The sequence below is a fragment of the Meles meles genome, chromosome 7, assembly GCF_922984935.1.
Source record: "Meles meles chromosome 7, mMelMel3.1 paternal haplotype, whole genome shotgun sequence".
Taxonomy (NCBI): Eukaryota; Metazoa; Chordata; class Mammalia; order Carnivora; family Mustelidae; genus Meles; species Meles meles.
The window spans coordinates 2,617,649-2,641,099 of record NC_060072.1 but is presented as its reverse complement, the minus strand read 5'-3'; the positions used below and the strand labels follow the sequence as shown (position 1 = coordinate 2,641,099).

Below are 23,451 nucleotides of genomic sequence, written 5' to 3'. Positions count from 1 at the left end.
CCTGCGTTGAGAACAAGGAGATGATATTTGTTCTCACCACTTCTGTTCAGTATTGTACTTGAAGGCCTAGGTAGGGAATCAGGAATGAAAATAAAATAAAAGGTCTAACAATTGAAAAGGGAAAAGTTAAACTGTCTTTATTGATTGCTTATGTAGAGAATACTAAAGAATTATAAAAAAAACACTAATGAAGATGCTGGATGTGAGGTTAATATGTAAAAATCCTCTGAATTTCTGTATATTAACATTGAACAGTTGGAAGATGAAATCAAGAGACCAATACCAGTTATAATAACATGAATTTGTAAGAATTCCCTGGAATAAATTTAGCTAAAAACACTTATCTCTACATAAAAATTGTAAAACATTGCTGAGAGAAATCGAAGAGATATGTGGTAAGATAATACATGTCTATAAATTGAAGGTCTCTTGCTCTTAAGATATTCTCCCTAAATTGTTCTTAAGAGTTAATGCATTCCCAAATTCCTACCAAGCTTTTTTTTTTTTTTTTTGTAGAAACTACCAAGCTGATTCTGAAATTTATATGGAAATGCAGAAATTTAATAAAGAACTAAATTGGAGAGTTTAACCCCTTTGTTGCAAGATGTACTATAAAGCTACAGTAAGCAAGACAAGTGTAGATAGACTCCTTGCTTCCATCATTCTGTAGCGTGCAGAAGAGTTAGGAGACAGGGAGGACGCGTTTGGAACGCACACACGCCTGATGAAGGGCTCTATCCAGGATGGAGACAAACTCCTGTAGCTCAATACCACAAAGACAAAAAAATCCAATAAAAAAAAAAACCAGACAGAAGGTTCAGACATACTGCAACAGAAGATAGACAAAGGGCCAATGAACACTTGAAAAAGTATTCGACATCATCAGTCATCAGGGAGACACAGATTAAACCGCAGCGAGGTACCGCTGTGCTGTGTGCGCCACAGTCTCTAAATTTACAGAATGGGCGATGCTGAGCATCGGCACGTGGGTGGAAAGATCTCATGCAGGGCTGCTGGAAGTGCTGAGCGATACCACCACGCTGGAAAACCCCGTTTCCTGTAACGCTGAGCGTGCATCAGTCTTCTGATTTAACTCCATTCCTATGTGCACACACACACACACGCTTGTGCAAGAGTTCATAGCTTTATTCACACGAGCCCAAACTAGAAGCAACTCGATGTCCATCAGCAGCAGAACCCCTGAGCACATGCAGAGTGGAATGCCACCCAGGGACAGCGTGGGTGAATTTTAAAGACATTACGCTATGACCGATTGGAGCAAAACACAGAGTCCATAGTGCGTGAGTTCATTTATATGAAATTTCAGAACTGACAGACTCAATCAGTAGTGATAAAAATCACGGCAGCAGTTTCCTCCGGTTTCCCCTGGCGGTATGGTACGGCATTCCGGCATTCCCGGGGGAAGGGCACGTTCTGTTCTGATAGGAGTGCCGACCCCGCGGGTGCATTCCTTTGTCAGAGCTCATTAAACCGTATGATTCGGTCTCTGTAGCTTACCTTATGGAGATTATACCTCAAAGAAAGTTAATAAAAATTAAAAAAAAAATACTGGCTAAAAATATTTGGAATCCAAAAACGAAAACAAAACCCAAAACAAATAAAAGAGTCAAAACAGAAACCCGGAGTAAGCGGAACACTGGAGTCCCATCTTCAGATCTGTTCGACTTGATCTTCAGCGGTCAAGGCCTTACGAAGTAATTGGGGCGGAGGGAAGGTTCACTCCCCGGCAGTGAGGCTAAGAGGAGAGCATTCTGGGTGGAGTAGTTTCCCAGAGGGCTCTGTCCTCCGTGTCAGGCTGGTCAGCAGCAGCTCTCGCCCAGCCCCTGGGTCCTCGACCCGAGCTGCGTGTGTGCTCTCTGTCTCAGGGAGGGCTCGGCAACCCTCTGCAGGGCTCGTGGGGGAAGGAATGGAACTTTAGGGTGATCGGCAGCTACGTGAGGCATTTTGGGAACATAACACTGAATGAGGGATAAGTCCTTGATTCATTCATACCTCATGCTACATTTTCTTTTTTTTTTTTTTTTTTTAAGATTTTATTTTATTTATTTGACAGTGAGAGAGAGAGATCACAAGTAGGCAGAGAGGCAAGCAGAGAGAGAGGAGGAAGCAGGCTCCCTGCGGGGCAGAGAGCCCGATGTGGGGCTCGATCCCAGGACCCTGAGATCATGACCTGAGCCGAAGGCAGCGGCTTAATCCACTGAGCCACCCAGGCGCCCCCCATGCTACATTTTCTGAAATGGAGATCCAGAAGGAAGCCAGTGCGGTGCAGAGAGAAGGAAAATGAAGGGAAATGCCCCCTTTAGGGCAGCGTTTGCGTTCAGAGCTCTGGGGTCTCACGGGCAGGGCTGGCTTGGCGAGAGTCACCCAGTGAGAGGTTCGTTCTCCTCTCCTTAAGCCTGAGAGTTCTGCTTCTGCTGCCGGCGTTCTTTTCCTTTCATACATGACAAAATTGTTTTTGTGTCTACTCAGCAGTTAGTTGAGCAGTTTTTCCAAAAAGCACCCAACACATTACTTCAAATGCCCACGCTTTAGATGGGTGTTTCCTTCACTTTCTCGCAAAACCTGTTTGTCAGATTTTGCCTTAAGTTTCTCTCTCAGCAGTTACTCCTTTGGGGACGTGGAAGGATTAGAAAGAAAATGCTGGGCAGCCTCCCTGTCAGACCCCAAGCAAAAACAAACCAGGAGAGATGAGACGGAGATGAAAAAGGCCCAAGCAGAGGCGTGTTCTGTTCATCAAGGGTGGCCGTTTGTTGGAGGGAGACAGTCTCAGACGTGTGTGTCCTAAGTCATGGGGGTAAGAAAGCGTAAAGCCCACGTCTGGTACGACTACAGCTGCGGAGGAGAGCTCTCGTTTTCTTACCAGTGTAAACAATAGGATCTGGACAATGTCGTCTTTATGGCTGGAATTCACATTTATTCACCAGGAACCCGGAGATGGGAGAACAGCTAGACTTTGTTTAGAAGCCATCACGCTGACGCCCACACCCTTGCGCACAGATACACGAGCATCCCACGTCCACACCCACGGGCCCTGATGAGTGCACCAAATGACATTTTTATTTCAACAGTAAAGTTAAAATTATGTGCCCACATTAGGAGCGCTCAGTGCAGCCGTGTGCACAGGGAGAAACGTGCCATGGCTTAGTAGCGTGTGTCGCACACCTTGGCTGCGACCCGTGGGTCGAGCCGCCCAGGGCTCCTTTGTAAGTCCCGTGAAGAGCGCGGGCACGGGCTGCGGACTTGGTCACTGTCCCTTGCCTGTAGGTTAGAAGGGTAGTGCCTGGCTGGGCAGAGGGCACGTGGGTCACTCCACTGTTTTATAGAACTGAGAGGCTACAGTTATCTCAGAGTAAAGAGCTTCCAGGACGAAGGCCAGCACAGCCCCTTGTTCTGCTCACCGGCCGGGTGTATGCAGTCACGTTTGCATGGAAGTAACACCACGGAAAGCCCGCCAGAGGCGAGCCCTCGGCCCGTGGTGACCGTTCCTCAAGCTTGCAGGAAAGGGTGCAGGCGGCAGGTGGCGGCAAATGCTTCTGCAGGTTGAGAGCAGGGACCCAGGGAGACCAAGCACGGAGGGCACTGAATGTATGACCCGTCGGCCCAGGAGCCATCCAGAAGGTACGTCGGAGAAAACACAAGATGCTGTGCCCACAGGCCTGTTCCCTGTGGTGCATGCGGGGCGAGGAGGGCTGCAGGTGCTCCCCGTCAGCCGCCATGGGGCTCTTGGCTGCCGGTCCCCCATTTACCTGTCCGGGTGATGGGGAGAATCTGAGCACGTGTGAACACACAGACGCATGCGCCTTTCCCGAACACACAGGCATTTGCTTCTGCTGCATACTAAACCGTCAGTGCCAGGATGAAGCCGCAGGCCCGGGCTCGGGGCACCTGGTGGGGGGCGGGGAGCAGCCTGGTTCCGGTGCTCACTTGGCAGTGACGAGTCGCGTTATGTAATTGTGAAGCCCGCCGGAACCCAAATAAGAGAACTGTCCTTCCAAAGCAAGAACAAAATTAAAACTTAAAAAATGAACCTGACTGGAGCTCGAGTTGGGGGCTTAATCACATGGAGAAGAATACCTCCAAGAGCCTTTCAGGCAGTTTGAATGTGCAGCCCTAGTAGGACGCGCCTGAAGGACCAAGAGTTCCCTAAACACTTGAAGCTCTGTCCGGTAGTCAGGTTCCTGGCAATCAAATTAGCACTATCTTGAGATTATTATTTATACACCCACGCATTGCAATGTATACATCACACATAAATATATGTATTAGGGTAAAGGAAGTAATTATGATAATGCGATGGAACTAGGATTTTTAACATAAGAGAGAATCAAGCATAAAATCAAAGAAGTGAAAACCCTATAATCTTAAATATGAATGAAGACTCAGTGCGAACCCATGCTTTTTTCTTCTCCTTAAAAGAAATAAAATCATATCCTCGAGCCCTTGTCCCTGTAAATTACGAGCCCAGCGACAGCCCGGTGGCAAAGAGCGCCCCACGGAGTCTCCGCCGTTCCCATTAGAAGGAACTGGGCCCTCAGGAAAGCCCGACGCGGGCAGTGTTCACGGTGAGTCTGGAACGTGTCGTCGAGAGGAAAGCAGGGGCCTCTCGGAGGAAGAGGAAGTCCGGCTTCAAGGGGCTCCCCCCGGCCACACATGGGGAGATTGTCAGGAGGAATCAGGGCAGCAGCTTGAAACACATCCGATATGTGAGATTCTGAATTCACGATGATTTCTAAATGGAACATCACCGGCTCGCCTTCACAGGCTGCCGGGGCCTCGCTGGCAAATTAAAGCAAGATGTGAGCCCGGGCGTTGCTTTCTGGCGATGCCCTAGTTTCCGAGGGCACATTCCTCCGTAGGCAAGAAGCTCAGCTGTGCAGGCCCAGGGGACGGAAGAGCTGCCCTGTCGCCCTGTTGAAGTCGTGGGTGCAGAGGGTGCTCACCGGCGGCTTCCGAAGCTGTCGGAGGCGGCTCCCGGGGGCTCCGTAGCGGGCGGGTCCCTCCGGCAGCCCCGCACATCAGTCAGGCCATCCCGGGAGACCACGGACACTGTGTGCCTCCTGGTGTGCGGGGAGGCCCAGGGCGTGCCCCGCCCTCTGTTCTCGCCGAACTCGTCACCTCTGACTCCAGTCCAGCCCCCGGATGGGAGTGAGGGCTGCCAGGAGACCCCGGGGAAGGGGACAGCAGCTCGGCTCGCCGTGGGAGCGCAGCTGTCGCAGCACGAGTGGCTCCGCTGTCCTCCACGAGCACGGAGTGGCGAGAGAGGGAGGGAACCTAGAGCTTCCAGAGGACCAGAGACCCCGGCCCTCAGAGGCCCACGTGTGTGTCTTTGGAGCCCGTGTGGAGCGAGGCAGCCGTGAAGAGGCCCACGGTCTGGAGAAGAAGGGACAGAACCTTGCCTCCCTCCGTCTTAGGTTCTCTGCTGGGGCCCCGTTGCCCAGGCCAGAGCAGCAAGAGAAGGGCAGCTGGGTTTATGTCATGTCCGTGTCCCGTGGCACGGCTGCCGTCGTTAGGGAGCGAGGGCTGCAGAAACAGGGCATCCTGGGTGTGTCTGTGCTCGGTTTGGTGGAGGGTGGGGACTGCTGGAGGAGCACAGGACAGCGTGGGAGGCCCGTTCATCCAGGTGCCCGTCCCTGATCCTTGTCCGCACACATGTGGACAGGTGGAGGGAGGGGACTGCTCAGTGAGCACCTCAAGCCCCACTTCCAGGGATGGCCCAGCGGTCCCTCTGGCACCTGCCATTTGTCACACTCCTTCAGCGTAAATGTGCGCTCTGCTGGTGCCGTGTCTTGGGATGGTGTGTCCGGAGCCCCGTCAGGGACGTGCTCCCGTCGCCGTAAGGAATTACTGCTTTTGGATATGATAATGGTCTTGTGGTGAGGCATCTAGAAATAGCCCTTACCTCTAAAAGAAACTATTTGTGGGTCCAATGCAATGGCTGGGATTTTCTTCAGAATTTTCCAGCAGCTTGTGGTTAGGGTTGGGGGTCAGAGAGGAAACAGGCTTGGCCACGTATGATCACGGCGGATCCTGAGTTGGGTACCTGGGGTTCTTTATTCTGTGCTTTCTACTTTGGGGGACTTTTGATTTTATTTTACTTTGTTTTTATTTATTTATTTTTAAATTTTTTTTTTTTTTTTTTATTTGACAGAGATCACAAGTAGGCAGACCCAGTGCTCCCTGTGATCCATGCCCTCCTTAATACTCCCCACCGGGCCAACCCGTCTCCCACCCCCGTCCCCTCTGAAACCCTCAGTTCCTGAGTCCACAGTCTCTCATGGTTCCTCTCCCCTCTGATTTCCCCCAACGCCCTTCTCCTCTCCATCTCCCCACGTCCTCCGTGTTATTCCTTACGCTTCACAAGTAAGTGAAACCATATGATACTTGACTCTCTCTGCTTGACTTACTTCACTCAGCATAATCCCCTCCAGTCCTGTCCATGTTGCTACAAAAGTTGGGTATTCGTCCTTTCTGATGGAGGCGTCATACTCCATCGTGTATATGGACCACATCTTCCTTATTCACTCGTCTGTTGAAGGGCATCCGCTCAACAGTGCCAAGCAGTGAGCTGGCGCAAGACCCAGGTGACATGTGGCCTGGCCACCAGGAGCTCCGTGTCAGCGGCGGTGGGGGTGTGTTCTGGAGGCCGGCCGAGCCCGCGCCCCGCTCTGTCTCAGACACGGTCGTGGTCCTTGTTTCTCTGCTCCCACGTGTTCGGGAAGCTGAGTTACTGGGATCTCCATCAAAGATACTGGAAACCTAACGTTTGGGACCGAGCACATGTCCTTGATCGCTCTGTGGGTTGAACAGAGTGTCCCCTGTCTGGGGGGACACGGGTCCCGCGGGTGCTCACCTGGAGGCGGCAGGTGTCAGCTGAGGTTTCTTCTGCTCTGTTGACTCTTCCCAGCTCGGGTCCCACAAGGATGTGTTCTGAGGAAGCTTCTAGTCTCTAGGGAGGGGAGCCAGAAGTGGCCCTTGGGGAGTGGACTCGTGGCTTGGCCCTCATGGCCTGTTGCCTCCTGTGAGCTTGTCCTGGTTCTGGACTTGGACATGGGGCCACCCTTGCCAGCTGGGGAAATGGAGGCTGCTGCTTCTCGGAGCAGAAAAGGCGCTCGTGGGCCTTGTCATTCTCTGGCACGTGAGCACTGATGCTCCTGGCCTTGGGGCGCCCTGGGCGCTGGTGGCTGGGGGCTGGGCCGAGCACGCGGAGCTGTAGGCAAGGACAGGCCCTCAGGGCCAGCACGGTGGCAGGGGGTGGCTGTGCTGCATGGCCCGGAGGGAGCCTGAGGAGGGTCGGTGGGCTCCCTGCCCCCCCACAGGGGCCGCTTCCCCAGGGCATCAGCCTGTGCAGGTGGGGACCGAGTGCGGGTCCCTTCCCCAGAGCCACACTTGCCCGCTCTGACCGTCACGCTCCTTGGGCCAAGTTCTGTCTACAGAGAGGATCGAGGCTTTGAGTTATTAACTGCTGTGATGTCATTTCTTGCTTCAAAGAAAAAATAATCGGGACCCACAGCAGGATCTCTTTTTTTTCATTTACCGGGAACGTCCTTGACAAAATTTAAAAAACGGTTGAGTTTATCAGCTGGGACAGGGCATCCGAGATGGCCCTGAGTGGCGTGCACAGCCCGGGCAGTGAGCCGTGGGCTCACGGAGGGCCCGGCTGCCCGGTGTGCGGTGTTTGCGTTTGGGATGTGGGAGGGGCCGCGGTGAGGGCCGCGGAGGTTGGGGACAGAGCCGATCCCTCTCACGACTTAGTGCTGGCTCTGGCCCCCGCCGTCCCTCAGAGCTTGTATAACTCACAAAGGATGTCTTTGATTCCGTCCATAAAGGAGACAGGACTTTGCAGGCGGCTGGGTCCTTGTGATGTGAACCTGTGATGTGGACTCGTGACGGGCGGCCCCTCCTCCTCTGTTGGTGGTGACACGCGCCCTCGCCTGTGCGGGCCCTGCCAGTATGGTCACATCAAGGCCACGGTGGCTTCGCCTCTTCAGCGGGTCTTTGCTGAGGGCCTGTTTTGCATTCGAGGATCAGCCCCTCCCCGAAGGGCCAGGAGCCGAGGTGGGCTGTGGGAGCAGGTGCTGCGGAGGGGAGCGAGCTGCCCTTCCTTCGGGTTCCAGAACTCTCTCCCAGCACCGGAGACGCTTCTTACCGGTGAGCTTAGGAGTGTGCGGCTCCTGCGGGAATGCTGGTGATTTTGTTGGTTAATTAAAAATCCACAGCAGTTGTTTGATTCCTGAACAGACCTAGGAACGCAGCCCTGCACCGATGGGGGTCTTTCAGCGTTGAAGGCAGACCTCGGCCCGGGTGATCGTGAGGTCATGAGCTGTGCTGGTTGATTTTGTGCGTCAGCCTGGCTGGGGCATAGTACCCCCGACTCTTGGTCAAATATTGTTCTGGATGTTTCTGTGAGGTATTCTTGGATGGGCTTAACATTTAAGTTGGTGGACTTTGGTTAAAGCACGTCATTCTCTGCAATACAGGTGAGCCCCCCCGTCCGGTGAGTTCTAGGCCTGAATTCAAGAGAGACTGCCCTCCCCCAGCAGGACGGAGCTCTGCCTTCCTACCACAGGTGCGCCATGAGCTCTTCTAGGGGTTCTGCGGCCACTTCCCCGTCAGATTTTGGGTGCTGCAAGCCTCTGCCAGCGTGGGAGCCAATTCCTTCAAGTCAGTCAGGCGATTGGTGTCTCCTTCCGTGTGAGGGGGTGTGCGTGTGTGCGTGTGTGTGCGCACACACACATTTACCTATATACTATCGGTTCTGTTTCTCTGGAGAACACTGACGAATAATACATCACCCTAAGAATAAACACTCATTAGGAACTGTAGAAATGTTCCAGTATTTTTTATTATGTTTTTTCTCTTTCTCCTACATCGCTTTAAAATGTTCATTTTGGTTAGAAATTGTGGGTACTCTAGAGCCACGACCCACGTCCCGGCCCTGGGAGCGGACTGCAGGCCCCCTCCCTTGCCCAGATCAGCCCTCAGGAGGCCGTGCAGCTCGGCCTCCATCCGATGACACACGGAGCGCGTTTGATTGGCCGTGACCTTTGTCATTTAACCATTTGGAGCGTTCTCAGATGTGGACAGACACATGCCAATACGTGTCCGGCGAAGGATGATGGAGATTGGCATAGAGATAATAGATCAGTCACTGGGAGGCCGGCGGATGAGAACCAGGCGCATTTCTGCCACAGGACTCAGCCGCACAGTGAAGTGTGATCTACAGTTCCATTACGAGCCCGCGCCCCAAACACGGGGATGTGGGTGCGAATTTTAAAATGGCCGTGCTCTGCGCGCCTGCCAGGAAATGGCGAGGTGCTGCGGCCCCGCGGTGAGTATTTCAAAGGAAATCATAGCAGAGACTTTGCTTGTGCAGCTGAAGCTGGTGCACTTGAATCTGAACAAAGAAAGCGAAACAATTCCTGCCGTTTGAATGGCCTCAAAAATACATGCACGTCAATACGCGTACTTGGGAAAATCTCCCGGCGCCAGAAGGCTGTTCGTTTTTATGTCAGTGCCAAAAATTATAAGGAAGGCTTAATGGTGCAATTAAGGGTGAAAAATTGTTCCTTTTATCACAGTTTCTCTGTTATAAAAAGTAAAAGGGAACCTGTTTCTTTGCCTTATTTCCTACACTTTAGAAAGTGCGTGTCACGTGTAAGTAATCTGCATTTAGCTAATCGCAGTCGTTTTGAACTTGCATTCTGTCATCTCTTAAGCAACACCAGACCTGCTGAGGACCTGAAATGCACTTTTAAGAAACTCATAATGTGAGGGGCGTCTGGATTTACTCTTCCCACCAGCCGGTAGTGCAGGGGCGGGCAGCCCGGTGCTGGGCTGCCCTTGGAGCTTCTTGCGGGGGCAGCTGTACCAGCCACCCGGCCCTGGGAGGGATGAAAGGAAGGCGGAACCTCTATGTGAAGGTCACAGGGAAGATGGGGCCGCGAGGGGCTGAGCCTGAGCCTGCGGACCTGGGAGGAGACTCGGGGTCAGGATCCAGGGACAGGCTGCCCCTGGGGCCATAGAGTCTGGATGTTGGCCCTGGAGTGGGGCCAGATGGAGTCTTGCACGGGACTGAACCACACACGTCTGTGGCTCCCTGGCTCCGCTCCCTCAGCCATGTCTCCGACGCCTCTAGAAAAGACCATCTCCAGTCGTCCCGGTCTTCTTCTCTAATTATAAAAAATGTTAAATACATAAGAAAGCATAGATAATCTGATAAATACCTCTGTACTTACTACCCTAGCTTGGTCAAATCTACCTTTTTTTTTTTTCAATTTTTATTTCAGATCTTTTATTTCTTATTTAGAAATTAAATTGAACCTGTACCACTGAAGCTTCCTCCCTTCCTCTCTAGAAGTAACCACTACTTCGAATTTGGTTTTTATCATCTCTAAGCACTCTTTAGTGTTTCTGCCACACGTGCACGTGTCCGCAAATACTACACAGTATGGTAGTGGACATTCTGAAACTTGTATAAAAGGTATCTCGCTTAACAGTTCTTTTGCAGTATGCTTGTTTTGTTCCACCTTCTGTTTTTTTTTTTAAATTTATTTATTTTTATTAACATATAATGTATTATTAGCCCCAGGGGTACAGATCTGTGAATTGCCAGGGTTACACACTTCACAGCACTCACCATCGCACATGCCCTCCCCAGTGTCCATAGCCCCCTCCCCCTCTCCCAACCCCCCCTCCCCCCAGCAACCCTCAGTTTGTTTCCTGAAATGAGGAGCGTTCCGCTTTCTGTTTTGATACGTATTCACATTGGTGGCTGTAGCTGTGTCCTACATGTTTTCATCCTTTGGGGTTTTCTGTTGTACCAATGTGCTATATGCCTTCTCCCGTTGAAAGACATTGAGTGGTGTGCAAGTTTTTCAAAATTACACAGGATGCTCCATCGAACATTTTTGTTCGTCTCCTCACACCCGCCTGTGGGAGATGCTTTGTTTGGGAAGTTTCTGGATTGCAGGGTGTGAGCACCGAGATGTTAGCAGGTCGCCCTCCACCGTGGCTGCCTGCCTCCACCCGCAGCAGACGGAGGATTTCTTTCAGCTCGTCTTCTCTCCCACACTCTGCATTCCTCCTGATTTCTAGGTTTTGCCCATAAACACGAACCGAACTCTTACTTGCCTCATTTTGCTGTGCACATCCCTGATGTGTAGTGTGTGGGAGCAGCTTTCCTGTTTGTGCTGACCACTGTTCACATCCTTGACACATTTTCTCCTTCAGCAGTTTGTCCCTCTCCTACTGGTTCTTAGAGAGAAGCTAAAACACGTACGCGTTCCGCTGACTGTACCCCACCGTGTGTGCGGTCTGTGCTCCTGCTCTCCTTCATTCCAGTGCCTTCGTCTCCTGGCAGTTTGAAATTCCTGTGTCATTGACTTTATTGATTTAAAGAATTTACGCCTGCGGGTTTTGCACGTACGTGTGGCTTTGTAATCCACCTTGGATTCGGCTCTGTGTATGGCATGAGGTAGGGATCAGATGTTTGCTTTTTCCGTGTGGATAGCCAGGTGTCTCAGTACCATCGACGGAGTCAGCCGTCCTTCTTCGTGGGTCTGTGTCCCCCGTCCTGCGCAGATGAGTGCCTGCATCGGCCTGGGCGCACGTCTGAGTGCTCCATGGGTCCTTCCGTCCGTGCTGTGCACACATGGTCTTTATCGGTCTCACAGAGGGTCCTGATACAGGACGTAAATTTTCACCTTATTTTTTCATCCCTGGGGTTGTCTTGCTGTTCTTGGCCGTTTGCGCTTCAGAATCAGCGTAGAATAAGCTACGTATGCCACAAAATGTCCTGAGTTTTTATTAGAAATACATTGAGTTTGTAAATTAAAATGGAAGGCAATTGACATCTTTTCAGTATTGAATCTTTTGGTCTGCTGGCCTGGTATAACTCCCCTTTAATTAGGTTTTCTCTTATGTCTTTCTCTGCCTTTTCCATAAAGACGCACTTACTCGGTGTGTTGAGTTCTTGGGTGCCCCGAGCCCTCTCCCCAGTGAAAGTTGTGTAGGGGTGGGCTCCACACCCCCGAGGGCTGCTGCCCGCCCACGGCTCTGGCCTGTCTGAATGTCCTTTCATCACCTCTGCCTGGTGTGTGCAGCCAGGTGGGGCGCTGAGTGCTCGGGTTCCCCTGGGAGTGATGTCCCTCACCATGCTGCTTTCTTTCAGGGCAGGTTCTGGGGAACGCTGTCCGGGTGATTAGACGCAGTTTACTGGAGGCAGTAAAGCCGGAGGTCCTGGAGCGTCTAGCCATCCAATCCAACCGCAGTGGGATGCGGGCTCCTTCATGGTCGTTTCCAAGTTCATCTGGGTACTTACATGGATTGTCTCTTCCTCAGCTAGAGACATCTAGGATTTTTAAAAAGGTTATGGGTTAAAGGAACAGTGTTTCTCCTTGACCTCTGGAATTCCCTGTCCCCTGAATCCTGACTTTATTCTGAGTGAGCATTTAGGAGAAGACTGGTTTTCCAAAGAAGCAACAGGCCAGCGTGAAGCCTGTTGGCACACAGCCCTGAGCTCGCCATTCCGTGGGCCTGCCATCGCCGGGTGGACGCATACTGTGGGGCTGTGCGGTGCAGGGACTGGACGTCTCCGCAGGGGTTATGCGGCCGGAGCCTGACCTGCTGGAACTCCGCAGGCACACAGCTCAGGAGTGATCCGGTGCTGCTCGTCGGTCGTGGCCCGGAGGTCCTGGCGGATTCCTCCCTCTTGTCCGTCACCTTCTTGGACAGCCCTGACCTTGTTGAGGTGACAGCGGTCCCCAGGGAGTCATGCTGTGTGTAGACTGCTGTGCCCTGTGGCTCAGGCTAGGACTTCCCGGGAGGACAGCGCAGATGGCTCTGGGAATACCAGGGTGAGCATTCCTCTGACCCCAGTGGGGAGAAGCCTGCGACCACAAGGCTGGTCAGGGCCTGGCCCTTGACGTGTTGGGTCTGCGCCCAGGGACCGACCCTGTGCTGGAGGGTCACCACCTCCCGTCCCCATCCCACGCAGTGCAGCGCTCGGAGCAAAGCCCCTGCTTGGCGGCCGGTCACAGGGTGGTGTTGCCAGGTTGGGGGACAGCACAGACATCATGACTGAGAGCCGATGCAGTGAGGTCAGGGTGGTTCTGGAGGGCGACCCCGTGGCCAGGGACCCTGCTCGCGGCTGGCTCGGTCGTGTGCTGCACACTGTTGCTGTCCTGCCTGATGACCCGGGCGAGCTCTCGAGGTCTCCACCCTTCTCACCTGACCCCTCCGGCTCTGTGATAGTCACAGGCCGGGTGCTGGGCCAGGAGCACCAGGGCACAGGTCCCAGAGGCAGTGGGACACGACCTGGTACATGCCCATGTGGCAGTAGAGAGGGGGTGACCCGGCTGGGCGGCCTGTCCCCACGTACTCCGCGCCCCAGGGCGCCACGGAGGCACCTTACTGGAACCTGCCCTCGCAACCAGGAGCTTCCGCGGCCCCAGCGCTTCCTTCCCTGGGGTTGACGCCTCGTCTGGCGCCCACGTGCTGTGCGCACCAGGGGCTCTTCAGAGTCACGTCCTCCTCCCTCCACAGCTCTGCTTCTCCATCCAGACGCCGGGTCCTCCTGGCTGATGTCACAGCAGTCAGGACGGCCCCGACTGGATGTCCTAGACCCTGGAGACAGCGGACGTCCCTCTGTGCTGAGTGGATGTGGGCTGTGGGCAGGGGCAGGGGCTAGCTGTGGGCGGGGTGGGCTTTGGGCCGCCACCGCGGAGACCCCTCCTCCCCAGCCCGCCCCGTGTGGCTGCCGGTTGTGACCCTCTGGGTGACGCTTCGTTAAAGCAGAAGCTCTTTTTTCATGATGATATCAATTTTTTATTTATTAATTTGCTGTTTTAATGTAACTTACCAAGTCATCAAAGATAGATAATCCACGTAAGTGATGTTGTGAAAGCCCGCTTTCCCCTAATGCTGTGTCCTCCGGAAGTGGGGGTGACGCTTACCCCACCTTCTGCCGGCCCCCGGGGCGTCTTGTGGGCGGCAGCTCCCCCAAGCGGAGCGGAGCAGTCCCAGTGAGGGCAGGCACCAGGGCTGGCCTCAGGCGGACCTCTGCACTCCCTCAAATCAAAGGCCCTTAAGCAAATTAAAAGTGTGAACAAGGTTCCTTCGAGAAATCATCATTCTGGAACGTCCCTAAATACTCCCGGAGACCTTCTCTCAGCATTTGCAATACTAATTAGCAGTCTTGTGCTGCCGGGTTTCTTCTCCGAAGGCCTTAGAGCCCTGTTTTCTGTGTGTAGTTCAGTCATCATAAGTAAGAAAAAGGCGTGTGTCTTCATGTCTGCTCTCCGCAGCCCGCCTGTCCGTTCCCCTTGTGCACCCAAGTGAGTGGGTGTGGGTGCGTGTGACGTCATCCAGTCCTCGCTCCTGCTGGGGGGCTTGGAGTTTGGGGCTCCCAGGGCAGTGGGAGAAAGGACTGGTGAACCTTGAGGACAGCTGGCCGGGCTCCCGGGAGTAGGGCCAGGTCAGCTGGCTTCCTGGGAGACGGGGGAAAGACCTTGAGGAACGAATAGGGTTTATGTGGCCAAGAAAACTCTAGGAGGATTAGCTGCTGGAGTAGTGGCAGCGGGTACCAAAGCAGAGGTGAGGCTAGGAGGGTCTGGCATTTCGGGGAGATTGAGAGGGCCCAGTGTCCGATAAGGGGGTGGGGCCGGGTCCCTTTTGGCAGAGGATTGTGTCATGTTAATAGTTTGGACGTTATCCTAGAGGCAATGGACCTTTAGAAGTGACACTGTGACGAGTCAGGCGTCCATTTAGTCAGAGAGGGCGCCCTGCCCTCAGTGTGCAGGTGGGCTGGGGGCCTGAGGACGGGCCAGGAGATCAGTGGGGTTGGTGTTACGGACGTCTTAGCGGCGTTTCGCCAGGTTTGAATTGTTAGTGGCTACAGTTCCAACACAGATGTTTTAAATGTTAATAGTTAATGTTGATGGGGCGCCTGGGGGGCTCAGTGGGTTAAGCCGCTGCCTTCGGCTCAGGTCGTGATCTCAGGGTCCTGGGATCGAGCCCCGCATCAGGCTCTCTGCTCAGCAGGGGGCCTGCTTCCCTCTTTCTCTCTCTCTCTGCCTGCCTCTCCGCCTACTTGTGATCTCTCTGTCAAATAAATAAAATCTTTAAAAAAAATAGTTAACGTTGATTTAGAGAAAGTGAATAGGGCAGAGCCTTTTGTGCCCGTGTCACAGAGTACACCGAAGGACGCTGCTGTAATGTTTAAAAACGGAACTGCAAAGGAAAGGATGCTGTCACTGGCCGGAAATAATGAGAAAATATAAGTCTAGAGCGATAAGGGGGCAACACCAAAGCAGGTGTCCACCCAGGGGAATCTGCCGGTTCCTCTCTAGGATCTGCCCCTGGGTTGCAGTGAGCCACGGTGGGGAGAAGAACCCCAGGGCACCGTTCCGAGACTCAGTGGGTGCTGGTGTTTGCCTTTCTTGGGTTTGGCCATGGAAGTTTAAGGAAAAGGAAAGAAAACCTCTCAGCGAGGCCACCATAGTCCTGCATTTATAAGGGTTTGGAGCCCTAATTTCCATGACCTATTTGTCCTAAAAAATTTCAAGCTGAAAATTTAGTTGGAAGTAGTGTGTGGTCATAGTGCCCTTAGGTTCAGGTAGAAGTAAACACGGTTTTTTTCTCCCGAAGAAAATCATTTTTGATGCAAGCTTCAAAAAATTCCAACAGATAAAGTTCCAAGTAACATAAGCTCCAAAAGGGGAACCCCATTGCGGAACAAGGTAGCAGGCCACGAGGGGCAAGAATCAGCAGAGAAAACAAACTGGAGAGAGACCTACGAAGACTGCAGATCGTAGGGTTCTCAGAGACAGGCTAGACAGTAAGCTCACTGGGTTTAAGTCAAGGAAAGGAGCACAAGGGAAGGGGACCCGTCACAGTTTCCAAGGCAGGTGCGAGGAAAGAGCCGGGGTCGAATTTACTGGATGCTCTCGTGGCCCTGGAATTGTGGTGTGACACATTGGAGAGCTGACTAAGGATCTAGGAGGGAGACTCCCAGAAAGTACCTTGTCCAGGGAGACAGCCTGGTGAAAAGGGGAATAGAGAAAAGAGCTCAACTTTACCCACCCCAAATTCTGAGACGTGAAAGAGAGTGCAGAGGGACACGTGATGATGTCTTCCAGATTGATGGGGGCAGCTTACTCCAAGGACTCAGGGTGCCCGGGAGATCTCTGGTCAGACAAACAGTATAGGGAAGGGGCCAGACACCAGCACCAAGTTCCTGGAAAGCAGGCAGAAGGAAAAGCTGGGTTTCCTGTGACGGGAGGTCAGGCAGACGTAGCATTATACGGCAGAGACTGGAAGACGGTGCGGTAACTTCTTCAGAAACGAGAGCCAATCTGGCATCGTGTATCCGGCAAAACTACCTTCCAGGAAAGAGAAGGACGTGAAGACATTTTTAGACAAAAAAACAGAGAGCGTTTACTACTGAAAGACCCGCTCATGGAAGGAGCTGCTAAAGGTTCCGTTTCAAGAAGGAGAATGACTTCAGAAGGAAAGTCTCGGTGCAAGAAGAAACAATCAGGAAAAGATGAAGTTACGAGTAACTACATCTGAAACAGTGAGAAGAATGTCTGTGTTTGTGATGTTAAAAACATCAAGATAGAACTCATATTGACCAAGGCCAGTATTAGCTTTTCACCAGGGAACCCAAGATCTGTGTATGTCTTTGCTGTGCCTGGAATGAAAATACGCCTGACTTCTGTGTTGTTTGCGGAGGTAATGAAGATCGTGATTACTCAAGACCCTAAGTTAGTATGCACGTTGACGTTTGCAGAGTAACTATTAAAATAAAAGAAACAATTCAGTAACCTCCAGACTCGCTGGGGCTGTAGAATAAGGGGAAAAGTACATCAGTCCAGCTGTAGACAAGGAAGACAAATAATATAAAATAATATAAAAAATAAAATAATAAAAGAAGTGGAATAACTATAAATTTAAAAGTGAGAAGATGCAGATGACTCTGAATGACTCCGGAATCTGTTAGCAGGAGCTCAGCTCCACAGGGACCGTGTCTGGAGTTTTTAAAATCCAACATTGTACCAGTTATGAGACAAACATAATGACAAAGAGAACTAGCAAAGGATGAGAAAAACACATCAGGTAAGTTGTATCCATCCCGACAACCAGGGACAGTCAGAAATGAAAATTTTGAAACCACCATTTTCATTTTTATTTTTTTGAAGATTTTATTTATTTATTCGACAGAGAGAGATCACAAGTAGGCAGAGAGGCAGGCAGAGAGAGAGGAAGAGATAGAGGGGGAAGCAGGCTCCCCGCCGAGCAGAGAGCCCGATATGGGGCTTGATCCCAGGATCCTGGGATTATGACCTGAGCCGAAGGCAGAGGCTTCAACCCACTGAGCCACCCAGGTGCCCCCCATTTTCATTTTTAAAGTTAACTTAGTGTCTTTCAGTTCAGGCACGGTTAACCTAACGTCACATGCGTTTCAGGTGCGCAGCGTGTTTCCACTGTTCTGTACATGTCTCAGCGCTCGTCGCGACACGTGTGCGCCTTGTCCCTTTACTTCACCCCTCCTCCCACCTGCCGTCCCTCCGGCAACCTCCAGTTCCCTGCATTTGAAGTCTGTTTTTCTCTCTCTCTTTCTTCTTTCTTTGTTTTGTTGTTTGAATTCCACATGAGTAAAATCATATAACGTCTTTCTCCCGAGTTATTTCACTCAGCGTATGCCCTCTAGGCCCATCCGTGTTGTTGCACGTGGCAAGATCTCATTCTGTTTTATGGCTGAGGAACATTCTGTTCCATATATACACCACATCTTTATCCCTTCATTTCTTTTTTTTTAAGATTTTATTTATTTGTTTGACAGAGATCACAAGCAGGCAGAGAGGCAGGCAGAGAGAGAGGAAGGGAAGCAGGTTCCCTGCTGAGCAGAGAGCCCGATGCGGGGCTCGATCCCAGGACCCTGGGATCATGACCTGAGCCGAAGGCAGCGGCTTAACCCACTGAGCCACCCAGGCGCCACCTATCCCTTCATTTCTTGGTGGGCACTTGGGCTGCTTCCGGATCTGGGTTATTGTAAATAATACCGCAGGAAACACTGGGCGCGTGTATCTCTTTTGAGCTAGTTTCTGTTTTCTTTGTTTAGTGCATTACTGGATCACAGACTAGTTCTGTTTTTACTTCCTGAGGAGCCTCCGTGCTGTTTCCCACAGTGGCTGCACTGGTTTGCGTTCCTATCAGCAGTGTGTGAGGGTTCCTTTTTCTCCGTATCCTTGCCAGCACTTGTTGTTCTCGTGTTTCTGATTTAGCCACTCTGACAGGTGTGAGGTGGTCTCTCACTGTGGTTTGGATTTGCAAGTCCCTGATGATGAGTGATGTGGGGCATCTTTTCATGTGTCCGTTGGCCATCTGTGTGTCTTCTTTGGAGAAATGTCTATTCAGTTGCCTTGAACATTTTTACTTGGGTTATTTTTGTTTTTGGTGTTGAGATGTATAAGTTCTTTATATATTTTAGATATTAACCTCTTATCCGATGTGCCGTTTGCAAATACCTTCTTCCATTTGGTAAGGCTGCCTTTTTGTTTTATGTGGGTTTCCTTAGGTGTGCACAGGCTTTGTATTTTGGTGTAGTCTCAATAGTTTAATTTTGCTTTTGTTTCCCATGCCAGAGGAGACACGTCCAGAAAAATGTTTTTATGGCTGATGCCAAAGAGATTACTGCCTATGTTCCCCGCCCCCCGCCCCAGGAATTTTATGGTTTCAGGTCTCACGTTTAGTCTTTAATTGACTTTAAGTTTATTTTTGTTCAAAACACTATTTTTGTAAGTACCGCATGCTAACCGATTGCGCCATTGGAGCTCCAAAACACTATTTTTAATAGTTACAAAAATATAAGCTGCTTTGGGCATATCTAACAAAAGATGCAACATAACTGTTGAAAACTATGAAGCATTGTTAGAAATAGTTAACGAAGAGCTAAGTCAGTGGTACGCTGTACTGTGTTCGTGAGTCAGGACACTCCGTGTCATTGAGATATGATTCCCCAAATTGATTTACACATTCAATGCAGTTCCAGTAAAATCCCAGGAAGCTTCTTGGAGGAATTGACAAACTGGCTCTAAAGTTTTCATGGAAATGCAGAATACTTAGGATAGACAAATCAACTTTGATAAGAGCGAAAATAGGGGACTAACGCTACCTAATTACTAACTCCGTGGAGAAAGGGTGGTCTTTTCAACAAATCACGAGAAAAGTTAGATATCCATGTTTTTTTTTTTTTTTTTGATATCCATGTTTTTAAACCAAGGAACTTCAACCCCTACCCTACACCATAGACAAAATGTACGACATTTTCTTAGAACATTTTTTTGGTATAACGTAACTCAAAATGTATCGCAGAACTAAATGTAAAGCTTTGAAACTATTCCAGAAGAAAGCCTTTATGCCCTTAGGTTAGGCGAAGATTTCTGAGAAATGACACGGAAAGCAGGATCCATGAAAGAGGAAAGGAATAGACTGAACTTCATCAAACTTGAAAATTCATGCTCTTCAAGAGTCAATGTCAAGAGGATAAAAGACAAGTTGTAGACAGAAGTGTTTGTAAAGCACGCAGCTGATCAAAGGCTTGTATGTAGAGTGCACAGAAAGTCGCTCCTGGCTCCGCAGTGAGAAACAAACAGCTCAGGGGAAAAAGCTGGAGAGACACTCCACCAAGGACGTCAAATAAGAACATTCGAGATGTTGGTCGTTAGAGAAGTGTAAATATGTAAATTAACACCCATAGTGAGATCCTAGGCTCGCCTCTGAGGAGGGCTCATTTTAAAAATACTGACCATTTCATACATCGACAATGGGGTGACCGAACCGGGACTCCGCCTGCTCCTGGTGGGAATGTCCAGTGGTGCAGACGCTCACCCAACAGTCTGGCAGGGTCTCCAGAGTCAAAACACGTCCGTGGGATCCAGCCGTCTGCTCCTCGGCAGCCGCGGAAGCGAAGTGAAGGCATATACTCGTAGGAAGTCTGGTACACGACGTGCACGGCAGCCGAGTTTGTGGTGGCCCCACACCGGAAGCCACTCGTTGTCTGTCGACAGGCAGACAGCTCTGGCGAACAAGCTGTCACAGGTATTCATGGCACATTACTGAGCAGTCACAGGCAGTGGCCTCGTAGTGACATGGCTGAGTCTCACGGCAATAGTGCTGAGTCATGGTACCTGGACACAAAGCACGTGCCGGACGGGTCTCTCTGCACAGAAGTGTAGGAAGTGTCCGGGGCGCCTGGGTGGCTCAGGTGGCTTGGCATCTACCTTCGGCTCAGGTCATGATCTCAGGGTCCTGGGATCGAGCCCCGCTTCAGGGCTCCCTGCTCAGCAGAAGAGTCTGCTTCTCCCTCTCCCTCTGCCTGCTACTCCCCCTGCTTGTGTTCTCTCTCTGTCAAATAAATAAACAAAATCATAAAAAGAAAAGGTATAGGAAGTGTGAACTGTTGTTGTGACAAAAGTAGATCAGTGATTGCCTGGGGACTAGGGGCTTGTGGGGGAGAGCGCACAGACGGGCCTGGGGAAACTTGCGGGTGATGGATAGGTGCGTTCTCTTGATTGCGACGGTGGTTTCACAGGTCTGGGCGTACATCAAAACCTAGCAATTATGTACTTTCAGTATGTAAATGTGTTGTTTGTCAGTTACGGCTCAACGAGAGCTGCTTCAAATAAATGAACCCGACGAAAGCTGGTAAGTGGTTATGGTCCTGCAACACCCCTGCCCCTCCTGGAAGACTTTGAGGCGAAAGCATCACCTGATACGGGGAATCACACGCACTGATATTGATCAGCACACCAGGAAGGCAAAATAATTTAAAACGTGTATGCATCTAATAACGCAGTTTCCAAATATATCAAAGATTGGTAGAACTATAAGGAGAAATCAGGTCCGCTGTTGTAATGGGATTTTAACACATTTGTGTTACTGATAGCTCACGAGGTGACGAAGTCAGCAAGAATTTATAGGAGACCTGAGCAGCGTTATTGATTAAATTTCCCGAATGGACACATATGGGATATTGTATCCAAGAAGTCTCGAATACATACTCTTAACACACACCTGGTGATAGTAGCTGGCATTTACTTACTGTTTACTGCGCTCCAGCATTATCCTAAGTATTTATGTTGTTTCATTTACTTTATCTTCATAATATTTCACAGATGAGGAACAGAGGCAGGGGGAGGCCCGATACTTTGTTTGACGACACAGCTAGTAAGGGGCAGAGCTGGGCTCAAACCAGGCCCCCGCTGTGCTTTTGATCTGTGAATGTGCTGCCTTGTGGGGCGTTTGTGGAAGCTACTTGTTTTCCACTCCCCAAACTAAATCCAAAATAAAAGAATCCTCATCATGTAACTAACATTCTCTCTTTAAAGATTACTTATTTGAGAGAGGCGCGAGTGAGCTCACCGTGGGGGGAAGGAGGAGCACGGGGCGTGCAGAGAGAGAGAGAGGAGGATCTCAGTCGGACTCAGGCTCCATCCTGTGACCCTGGGATCACAGTCTGAGCTGACACGAAGAGTCAGATGCAAACCGACTGTGCCGTCCAGGCGCCCCTAAATCACATGCTCTTGCGACATAACTGAGTTATAAGCCAGTAACCAAAAAAAGCTCAGAAGTCGAAACGAGGTAAGCATGAGCCACATGTTTATAGATTTTTAATATATGCTGCCGAGGCGAGCGCTGTTTATAGATTTTTTAAAAACATGCTAATAAGTAAGTTGTGGTTCAAACAAGTAAATCATAAAATAAGGCAGAAAATTCTTAGTACTGAAGGATAGTAAGGACATCATTCAGCTGTGGAACGTAGCGGACGTGGGGCTCCTAGAAGACAGTGCGTAGCCTCAGGTGCTTGCTTGTGTCGGAGATGAGGAAGAGCCGGACACGAACGAGCTAATCATCGTCCATCTCACGTTCGAGAAAGGACCGGGTGATTTAAACATAACTCAAAGTCATTCTGCGCCCGTGTATGTTAGCGTCCGTACAGTGTCCGCAGCACAGGAGGGCGTGCCGGGAGGGGAAGGCCGTGCCGAGGGCAACAGGAGAGGTGGAGGAAGTACGGAAGAGTGGCGGGTCGGACAGGGACCCAGAAGCTGGTTCTTGGGAAACACGGACAAAATTAGTCTTGGGCACCGTTGAGGACGGTGGTGAGGAAAGGCACACACAAGCGCATTCATTCCTCAGACTCCAGTAGGATGCGGCTATGCGTGCAGCAGGGTGTCAAGAAAAATGGGTTATTATGAACAGATTTGAAAACTTAGATGACAAATTCTTAGAGAAAGAAAAATTTTCAAGAATGTTGAAAGAGTCTGAGGAGTTGGAACTTGAGTCAGGGATCCACATCTTTCCACCGGGAAAGCGGCAGGCCTGGCATGTTCTCCAGGGGATTCCTAGCAAGCACGGCGTGGGGCGATGTCCCGGTCTGGTACGGACTCTGAGCGTGGAAGCAGAGAAGGAGGCAGGCACAGTCTTCACGCTTCAGCTGGACAGGGGCGGTTCAGGAAAGGACAACAGGGGGCCAGTCTCAGGGTAGACGTGGAAATCCTCTAAATGACACATGAGCGAACGGGACCTAGCTGGGGTGAAGAAACAGAATACGTTGTGGCCAGACTAAGTTTATCCGGGAATGCAAGGTTGGCCTGACGTTAGGGAGCCTAAGGAACCGAGTATGCTGATGTCACTCATCACAGGAACAGACGAGAGGGAAATGACCTTATCAGCTCCGTTGATGCAGGGAGAGCATCTGAGGGAGTTCTGGAAGCTGCCGTAGTAAGAACTAGTGAGTCAGGGCGTGTGTCCTGCCCTGCTCTGTGTTACTGTCCGCCGGAAAGACTCAGGGCAAAGCCCAGGTGGTTACTGGGGCTGAGGCGTGCAGAGCCGCGGTCCCTGCGAGGTGAGGGGGTGTAGGGCAGGGGCGCGCCTACACCGTCCGCAGCCCAGGGCTGCGAGATGAAGTCCCACCGGGCCGCAGCGTCTGTCTGTCCTCCCTTCCTCCCAGCTCTGCGCCACCAGCATGGCCACACCCTTTCTCTGCATTCTGTGATTTACTCCTTTGAACCGTGGCTTACTTGGTAGCTTTCCTGAAAGATTAGAAGCTTGTGGTTCACTGTGATTCTGTCTTTTGAGCGATCTTTGGTTGTTGGTCTGTACCTCAGTTGTGTTGTAAGAGGAACGGGACGAGCTGAGATTTGAGAACACAGTTTCAGAAGCTGGGAGTGCATGCCTGAGCTAGGGCCAGCACGGGAGGAGGGGGTGCCCCGAAGAGGGGCGAGCGGAACCGCTGCGGGAGGGACAGTCGCCCGGCGAGGAGCCTCCTCCCCGCCCCACCGGTTCCACGGTTCCAGGTGGCTTCATTTCCCTGGGGGCGTCCTCTGGGAGCCAGGACCGGAGTTGAGCCCCGGCCGGTGACCCGGCCCC

The 23,451-nt window shown here is 51.2% G+C and overlaps 1 protein-coding gene across 2 annotated transcripts in view; it reads left to right on the top strand.

Annotated features, from left to right (window-relative positions):
• The window catches only part of TBC1D22A (TBC1 domain family member 22A), a 298,612-nt gene that overhangs the window by 245,131 nt on the left and 30,030 nt on the right, over nucleotides 1-23,451 (top strand). The gene's annotated exons all lie outside the window — the stretch shown is intronic.